Source organism: Salarias fasciatus, chromosome 14 (genome assembly GCF_902148845.1).
Source record: "Salarias fasciatus chromosome 14, fSalaFa1.1, whole genome shotgun sequence".
Taxonomy (NCBI): domain Eukaryota; kingdom Metazoa; phylum Chordata; class Actinopteri; order Blenniiformes; family Blenniidae; genus Salarias; species Salarias fasciatus.
In genome coordinates, this window is record NC_043758.1 from 28391333 (window position 1) to 28401350 (window position 10018).

Consider the following 10018-nt stretch of genomic DNA (forward strand, 5'->3'; position numbering starts at 1 on the left):
TAAAAACTGACCTGCACTGTTTCCCTCACCGTGTCCGTTATTCGTGCCCCGCTGCCCCGCTAGCTCATTCAGCCGGGACCGCATTGGAAGATACTACCAACCTACACACAACCGTGACAAATAAATACTCTTTACTACCATAATACACATGACTGAATAGCGGTGTAGTAGCGACAGTTTGACTGTAGTGGGACTTCTGGACCCAGCTCGGTCGTTGCTGCCCCCCTCTCAGTACACCAACGGCTTTGCAAGCCCCCCTTTAAAAAACTTCACGTTACTCAGAATTTTCTGCTGTTTCTGCGCCACATTTGAAGCCGATTGTTATAGAAACACACAACGACTTCTAAAACCTACCAGGTGTCTTTTGCTAAGCCGTGGAACAATATGTGCGAAGCGGAGCACTTAATGCGGTCGGAGTTTGACAGGAGTTTGGTTCGGGGATGTCTGCTGCTGCATTCACTCACCCCACAGTTGGAGACCATCCCGATCCGGACGGGCAGCGAAACGCCCCCCTCCAACAGACGCAAAGTACCGCTCTGGCCGGGATGCGCCGCCTTTTCTCACACTGATGCTCGCAAGGCAGGCGGGGATGAACGACGGAGCGCACCGCCGGGGGCTTTAATGGAGCCTACGCCGGGATTCAGCCATATCTTCATCCCTTTGCAGTTGTAGAGTTTCGGCTGCCAAGTCAGGGTCCTTTTCGCTTTAACGGTGACGTCAGCCGGGCCAGTGGAGCACGTCTGTGATTGGCTCGTGTATCCTTCTCGAACGTCACCTGCCAGCGCAGGGGCACCGCCCCCTACACCGTAACCATGGCGATGAGCGTAAACAACACTGACTCCTTTCATTGAAAAACTGCAACGTTCAAGTGTGCTGGGAAAACTGGGCCTTCAGCTAACGGTAATGAAAATAATAGGGATGAAATTAGAAAAAAATAAATAAATCAAAGTCTAAAGTGTTTTAATACCTGGTTTTACAGAAAGTATTGATTATGTAAGTACTGTCTTCTAACAGAAATTCTTTATAGTGTAAAATACAACTTAAAAAGATAGTGTCACGTATGAGAGAACATGAGAAGCTTACACAAGAGCTTTACTTACCATACACTTACCATACACTTCCATACACCTGTATTATAGTCACAAGGCATTAGAACAAAATATTTGCAGGATCACTAAACAGAAGTTGGTTACTAACTTGCTTGCTTTGGCTTTGTTCAGATCTCCTGCTTATGTCCATGCTGTTCTCAGATCATGCTCTTTGAGACATCCATCTTCTGCATCCCCTTTTTACAGTTTAGTGTCCTGGGGAGGGGGAAAGCGGCTGCCCCAGTTGAGTATGGATAAAAACCAGGCTACTATGGACACTTCATCAGTTCCAAACACAGAGGGGGACACAGTCTCACATACTCGCTCACGTCCACACATGCCGACCGTTTGATTGCTTGGAGTATAGGAGGAAACCCAAGCCCCCAAAGAAAACCCTTGTATGCTCAGAACGTGCAAACTTCACACAAAAGGATCCCAAGTCCAGTTTCTCATTTGAAGGTGAGTTCACTGACCATTATCCCACTGTTAATTCATTTTATTATCATTACTTTCTTGTGTGATACGTCTTTTAAAACACATTTTAAAAGAACTTGTGAACATTTTGCTCATCCCTGCTTTTCTTATTGAGTGTTCATTCCCTCTGCATGCCTCCCGGTATCAGTGCTTCTGGGTAGTATGGAGAAGATCAGCCTATAGGTGTTTATTAAGTGCTCTAAGACCTGCTGGTAGATGCTGCGGTGACTCTGGACTTATCAAACACAGTGGATGAGCAGCAGCAGATGTCTTCTGAACTGAGACCATCACTGAATGTGAATACTACATTCTGGGCTGGAAAAAAAATGACCAGAACTCTCTCCACTATTCTAAACATTCTGAGATTTAAATTCCATGTCAACATGTCCTCCTGAGATTCTTCTTCTTCTTCTGCTGCTTCTGATTGGGAGGAGCTGCTGTGAGCTTTTCTTCAAACACTTAGTCCTTTTGGTCAACTTTTCATCAATTTGCTCAGATCCAAACACCAGCTCATCAACCTCGGTCTTCCCCTCATTGTGGAGGCTGGAAGCGAATCTCCTGGACTGTGAAGTTGGTAGTTTTTATCATGACTGCTGGCAGAATCTGACCTACTGAATCATGGAATTCATTTTGCAGAAATTCTTGACGATTTTTATTAATGACTCGACTGACAACATTATCAGATTATTGAGTTAAGTATCAGGTGAATTCTCCTGATTGGGAATAAGATGGTTTCTTTCAAATATTCAGAGCACAGGCACTCAAGTAGTCACCAGAGCTTAAGTGTGTGCTTGTCTGTGTCAAAGTGAATGAGTCATGAATTCATACTGCAGTATAACCAACTGTACCATGAAATCCATCCCAAGCCCTCTGCTACAATCCCAAAGCTGCTGTGAATGAAACAAAGTGCCACACGGCGAAGGGAGAGCGAGTGAGAGACAGCGAGAGAGAGAGAGAGAGAGACTGCCATTTATTACCATTCAGTGACGCATCTTTCTCCGCATATACTAATACAAGGACGATGACTCATCCCGATCCACTTAAAACCTCTTACAGGTTCCTACAAAAGTAAAGGTTATGCTTTAAATGCCACAGGTTATGAACAGTACAGTGTTACATACAGTTTGAGTGAATCGATTAGCTTTAAATACTGGTGTCTCCGACTGAACAGGGACGAAAACCCGGACACTCCAAATGAAATCAATGAGGACTAAAAAGACGAGCACAGCCTTGGGAGATCCAGGTGAACCCCGGAGCACTACTTTTCAGATGCAGATGACGACTCAAGCTGTGCGCTTAATAAAACACCCAGATGATCCAAAATCCTATTAGCTTTCCATTCAGACCGCATGTGTTGCACTGAAGCTGCCAGATGTCATGAGCAAAGGAGATACAGAGCTTTTTTACAGCATCGATTCCAAGCAAGTGACACCATATCAGAACATTTCTCCAGTTTCAGTTGCTTCTCAAATGATGGACAGATTGCACAAATTGAAGGAACCAAGGAGGAGTTCAATTAATCCTCAAAAAAAAAAATAAAAACAAACAGTAGCAATTGGAACAACTGACTCTCATAAGCAGCAAAATAATGTACTTCTTCATCCACTGATCAGCCATAACATTATGACTACTGGCAGGTAAAGCAAGAAGACTCGATATCTCGTTGGCTGTTAGTAAGTGGGATATTTTAGGCAGCAAAGTGAACATTTTGTATGAAATTTCTGTGCTAGATGCATATAAAAGGGCATGTCTGAAGGTCAAATGTGATTGCTGCTGCAGCTCTTGAGTCGTATTCCAGGTCCGCGGGGGTCAGTATCAAAAGACGTTCAAAGATGGAAAATCAGTGAACTGCGGCGGGTGGTCCCTCGGAGGTGTAGTGGAGTCCATGTCTCCACATGTCAGGGCGAGTCGGAAAAATATAGGTCACAATGTCATGGCCGATCGGTGAATGTTGTGTTTTTACTGCTTTACAAACCCGATCACTTTCACACACAAAGATTTGAACAACAGAGCAACAGAGCTGCGATTCACACTTCCATTGGGGAAAACTTGGGTTCCGTCGTCTTGTCAACCTCAACAGAGATGAAGATGGAACTGGAGGTCCACCAACCGAGCCACAACCACCTCAAATCTAGACTCAGAGCAGCCATTGCTTTGCAATACAAAGCAGAAATTGAAATGCAAGGACTGAAATTATTATTGTATGAAGGAAATCTAAATATTGATTCACTGTTGTGGCTCTGTTCCACAATAATAATTGAAGTTAAAAATTAAATAGCTATATATGAATTTAGACCATAGTCATAATTTAGCAAACAGCTTAACATGCTCATTACAATGTTGTGAACAGAGAAATTAGTTGGTTCATATCCTTATGCGAAGTTAAAGAAAAACAAGGTAACCTTGAAAAAAAAATAAAAAAGATTCATATTGAGTAAACGGAATAATCCTCACCAAGAAGGCCGATATGTAATTATCAGAATAAATATGTCTATTTGTTTTTTCCAATGTCATATTACATATGAATGTGTAAAAACATTGGAGAAACACAGTGATGTTGACATCAAATGAAAAAAATAAAATGAAATAAATAAACAAATAAATAAATTCTATGTCCACTGATTGCACTGTATTGTGGTCTGTTGAGGCCTCTGCTGGTGGGTTTGTTGTTTTTGTCATCGATCAATAAACTGTAAAATCTGATGAATGATGTGAGAAATATGGCTCTAGAAAGCCTCACAGTATGAGTCTGGGTGACTGACACCAAAACCTGAAATTTATCCCTGACAATCCCGTCGGTCTGATCTGTCAAACAGCAGCAAGGCGGATAAAAAAAGACAAGATCAAATCAGTGCCGTCACATCACATGTAGAAAAAGGTGTTGATGAGTTGGAAGTCTGACATGAAATCAACAATCATCTCTGAAGTGACGCCTGACACCAGTTAATACGGACAATGAAACTGGATCACACAGCAGCCACACAGACCAAGCAAAGCACATTCACTCAGACATGTAACGATACATTCTTAATAACTCAAAAAATTACTCTCCACACCGACTGTGAATCTAATGTGAAGTACTAATGAAATAACGACAGGTTAGTGGTTAATTGAAATTCTTCTTTGTGTCATAGCTTTTGAAAATTATCTCACAGGCCACAAATAAGACAGCTGAGGGCCTCCAGTTGTCCATGTGTGCTTTAGTACAGTTGATTCTTCTCTGTTCAGTTCTGATTATGAATTTCTGAGCATTTATGGGTGTCTTTTGGCAAATAGAGTTACCTAAACACACAATACTGGAGTATGGGACGGATCACAGTTTTAACTTTCTGTCAGAAAGGAACTATATGGACATAATTATTCCTTAAAATCCACCAAAAAAAAAAAAAAAAAAAAAAGTATTTTAGCTGCTTCCTTGATCAGTTCCGTTGTGCTATTTCGTGACTTCAGCATGATTTTCAGCAGTGCTTTCAAAACCTTTGTCCAGGTTCTGACTGTCTGAGTCATTTACACAGGTCTGCTCCAGAGTCACGAAAGGCCCCATTTATACAGTACGGCAACATTTTCAAATGGAAAATGAAAAAGCTGCATTTTTCAACAGCCTGACTCTGTGTAAATGGGGAAATAAAACGCAACTTTTTGATAATGCTGACTGAACAGAGTGGAGAACAGTACGATGGTAATATTCAAAATCCTTTTAGCTTTGATTCTTCAGCGTGTAGGTCCATTCAGTCTCTACCGATATAATGTGTCTGCACTTATGCAGATGATGATGTAAATGTACACTTTAGAGACAAAGACGGGCACAATTGAAACCACTACTGTCGTTTCTCATTATCAATCAAATACGTTCAACAATTCTGAATGAAATAAATGAGAAATAAAAGTCTTACTGTTTGTATTTGTGTCTTACTTCATGGTGTTCAGGTCAATACAGCCTGATAACTCTAAAGAAAGTTCCTCATGAGCAGAGCTTTCCTGACCAGATGAAAAGCTGTGAAAATACTCCAGATAGAACGTGTCTTTACTTGAAATGCCTGTCTTCTATTTTGTAACGACGTACATCGACTGCACACATACTGAAGCATCCCCTCAAAATCTGCAGGAAGCAGGAACATTCTCCGGGGCCATAAGAGTTATAAAAATCTTCATCGAAAGTCGTTCGATGGGGCAGTAGGACTCACAACAAACATTAAAATCCTCAAAAAAAAAAAAAAAAAAAAAATCTAACTATTTCAACAACAAAGTTACATCCAAGTAGGCAATATGACAACTCTCCCAATAAAACAGAAATTCATGAAATAAATAAATAAATAAATAAATAAATAAATAAATAAATAAATAAATAAATAAATAACAAGCATGCGTGCCATTAAAACCACCCACCCCTGAAAACAATTACACCCCACATGTTCTCATTTCATACTAATTGCACATTGATTAATGCACATATTTGAGCTGAATACTGAAGTGGATGCTGCTGTGCTGCTTCCTATGGCTGTGCTACGCTAACACTCAAAAAGGTACAGGAACGCTTCCCTTCTAACCTGCTCCCTACGGATAAAACTTTACAGTCTTGTTCAAGTATAACAGTAGCATTATAAAACTCACGCTGCTGACCGATAGCTTGGAGGGGAAACTGTTAAAAGGCCGGAGGTGAAGGTTCAGGAGTCAGTGGACGAGCTGGAGCGGAGCTTTTTTTTTTTTTTGTTTTCTTCTTTCTAAATTTAACACTGTGATTGGACCACTGCAGTGACCCCCGTGTAAGGAAACATCGAAAGCTATAGAAAAATCTACAGCGCCAGACATGTAATGTCAATGCTCCTCTCAGGCAAAGGCGGGTGCACCGGACAGAGATAAACACACACTTTACATGTGTTCCATATTAAAAGAATAATGCTAACATCATCCGCTATCTTTGGTGTAAGCAGAGGGGAGAGGAATGATTGCAAATAAAAACACTGATGAAGGTTAAAGTTGCATATTAATGCATTTAGCAGAGACATGAGCTGGAGTTTAATGGGTGAGAAATTCAAGGAAAAGCCAACAAGGAGTAGGATTGTGTCTGAGGGTCTCATGTTAATAGTTGTCAAAAAGAAAAGGACTTCTTCTGAGCATCTTCTGGGCATTTTCTGAGCATTTTCATGTGAACCTTTAGGTTTTTTCTGGATTCCGCCAGAATGAAGCTCTGCTGCAACAACACAAAATAAGCTTTCATTTTATATTCATACTTATATCTTCCTGGGCTTCCGTCCAGTTAATATGTATCATCTTGCCAACATTTCCATCCAGCATTAAAGACACTGATAGTCGGTTCCAAAAAACACCATCTGCTTGGTTGAAATAGTCAGATCCAAGGAGCAAGACAGTTAAAAGGCTAATTTCTACTATTATACATTTGTCACAATTCACAGCTGCACTCTTTCACTTTTACTCGAGGAATCATACCTCTACTTCAACCAGGTTAAACTGTGTTGTTGGTGATGTTGTGTGAATTCTCAGATTAGGATTAAAGCATGAGATCAAACACTCAGTTCTTTCCTTTAACTTGTCACCCATCTGTACATCCACTAAAAATAAAGTACACCAAACGAGCACTTAAACTTCCACGATATAAATCCACATATGTTGATAATTTAAGGAGATGAAGTGAGATAAAATCACCTTCTGGACATTATATCAGCTGCAACTGTGCTGCTATACTATCTATTCCATGGCAGAGAGTTTTCTCCAAAAGAACATAAACCTGTATGTAGACAGTGCTGTGTTCACAGACACACTGCGGCCTGTAGGGGGCAGCACATGACATTACAAGAAAACTGGTTGGTGGTCTGCTGTGTGTGAATGCAAAAAGTGAGTGTCTCAGGAATTAAAAATTACTGAGGAAGGAAAACATCAACCCTGAAAGTGTCGTTTTGATTGTGTTATGTCAAAAAATGGTTGTTTTATTTACTGTTTCCAGGACTAGTATTACACTTAATTCCAGTTGCATTCAAAGACTGGGTTTGGTTTTCATTTAGATCAGGGGTGTCAAACTCGCTTTACTTCAATGGCCAAACATACAGCATAGTCTGAACACAACAGGGCCAGACCAGGAAATAACAGCATTAAAATCTATCAATAACTAGAAATCTAAATCTCTGTCTGCATTTTAGTGCAACAGAGTTAATAAATTAGTAGGAACTTCAATGAACTTTCCTTTGAAAACACATGACAAAACTCTAATTTGAATAAAAGTACTGCAATTTCAACAATACTGTCTCAGTTCACCAGGTGCTTTACAATTACAAATCACACTGGATTTTTATTAAACATTTACGTCTAAATCTTTCACATTATGCAGTTAAAGCATGTTTGGTAACTACGGGGGTTTGCTCTCATTTAAAGTGACGCTGTGAACATGCGTGGAACACTTTGTAGGTTCTTTGTGTTATGCCAGCTTCGTGCTGTGGGCGGTAATGTTGAGTCGCTGCTCACACGAGTGCATTAAGGTGTGTCCAAGCACATTTCTGCTAAACGAAGGTTTGACGATCACACGTCCGGTACGGCTCACATTTCAATGAGATCCTTGAGACATCAGCGCCGGTTGCACACGAACCTTTAGTGAAGGCAGATGGAACAATCAATAAAAATATGATGTTCTTCTGTTTGTTTGTTTTTGCAGGGGGAGCGTGCATAGAGTCGAAGTGATAACAGTGAATTAGCTCAGAACTGAGAGCTGTGCGACAAATAAACTGTGATCGCCTGACGATCGTCACAAACTGCAGAGTTTAAGATTAGTCGGAATATTCCTGCTATCACTTGCTAAATGTGCATCTGAAGGGACAAACAGAAGACCCTGGCGCAGGCAATTAAAAAATAAACAAATACAAACTCACACAAGTTCCTGCCGGCCTGATCTGGACACGTTAATTTAGACGTGTAGACGTTTAGACGTGTAGACTTTTGGCTTTGCTGATCTGATGTTTACATTTTTCTCTGGACCTTGACCCGGAAACAGAATCAGTTCGGTTCAGCAGCTCCACATGTCAGAAGGAAAACTGAGAAGCCACTCCTCTTAAAAGATCCTTGCATTTTGTCACGTTGTTGTACGGCTCCACTAACACTCTGTCTGAAATATAGTATGGAGATGTCGAGATATACAAACCATTCAGAAGAGAGTGGAGTGACTAAAGCTGCTCTCTGAGGTGTGTAGTAAACACAGCACACACATCACTGTTACTGTGTGTTGTGGATTTATGAAATCATCCGTGTTACCCATCAAACTACAGGAAACTTCTCAGTTCAACCCTGGTGTGTTACACACATCCGCTGTGAAAGCAGAATCACTCCACTGTGTGTTCAGTTTTTACGTTTCAGATTTGTTGGACTTCCCACTGACATGTCAGCCGCTGCGTCTGTGATGCTGCTGCTGCTGCTGCAGAGCTGTTACATGATGGTGCATTTCACTTCAGACCTGCTATTTAAACAATATATTCACTGTGGCAATGTTAAAGTAGTAAAAAAAAAAAAAAAAAAAAAAGCTGCTCCCGGTGACAGTTTACTGTGGTAATAAACATCTCCGTATGAGAATATTTAAATAGTGTGGGAGCTTAACGGACCGTCACTGCACTGCGATCCTGGAGACTTTTGGCAGTTGGGCCAAGTTGTGAAGAGTTATCTTCCTCTCACTTAATGGAATAGTTTTATAAAGTGTTTAAACCGCACTCCATTTGGTCACGTCTCTGTGAAGCATTATACACATACATCTTTGAGAATATGTCATGAATTCTTCATCTTCTGTTGATTACATTAAGTTTGCATAATTTAAAATCAACACTTACATGATATACTGTATTTTTAAAATTCTAAAGACTTTAACTGATTTTCCCAGCGTCATCAAGGCCCCGAGAAATAATCCCTTTTCTATATGCTTCTATAAATAAAAATGGCCAAACTCTGACTTCTGGCAGTTAGCTACAGATACGAGTATAAGGGAGAAACACGAGCGGAGCGACCAACGAAAGAGAACAACGATGGAACGGTGTGGAAGGAGTTCCTCTCTCAGAAAAGGCGGCACTCCTTGGAGACCCGGCGGTCTCCTCTACACTCCCTGGCACTTCTTCTGGTGGCATTTTGCAACAAGTGGGCAGGTGGGCGGTGTTGGATGCTCGCCTATGCGGGTGCGAATGGTGCATGCCGTGTGCTGAGAGGCGGAGCCGGGGCTGCAGCTCGCCCCGCCCTCGGTTAAAGCTGCTGACGGACCGCGGGGTTGCTCCACCCACCTTCCTCTCCGAGTGTGACGGACTCCGGCGGTTTCCCCCCCTCACCGTCACACAAAGCTGAAACAAATAAACAGTAAATGTCCTCCGGGTCGACTGCGTCCTGTAGCCAGCCCCCCGTCGTCCTCCGTCCTGGCTCCACAGTGGTCCTCATGTCACATCCTTTTTTTTAATTCCTCTTCCCAAAGAGCAGCT

At 41.5% G+C, this 10018-nt stretch overlaps 1 protein-coding gene across 2 annotated transcripts in view; it reads right to left on the bottom strand.

Annotated features, from left to right (window-relative positions):
• The window catches only part of usp2a (ubiquitin specific peptidase 2a), a 41469-nt gene extending 40778 nt beyond the window's left edge, over positions 1-691 (bottom strand). The window contains exon 1 of one of the 2 annotated variants that reach the window (XM_030109385.1): positions 465-691. The gene's annotated coding sequence lies outside the window, so the exon portion shown is untranslated. The remainder of the gene's footprint in view (positions 1-464) is intronic. The other variant, XM_030109387.1, reaches the window with a different exon arrangement.
• Positions 692-10018: the final 9327 nt, after the last annotated feature.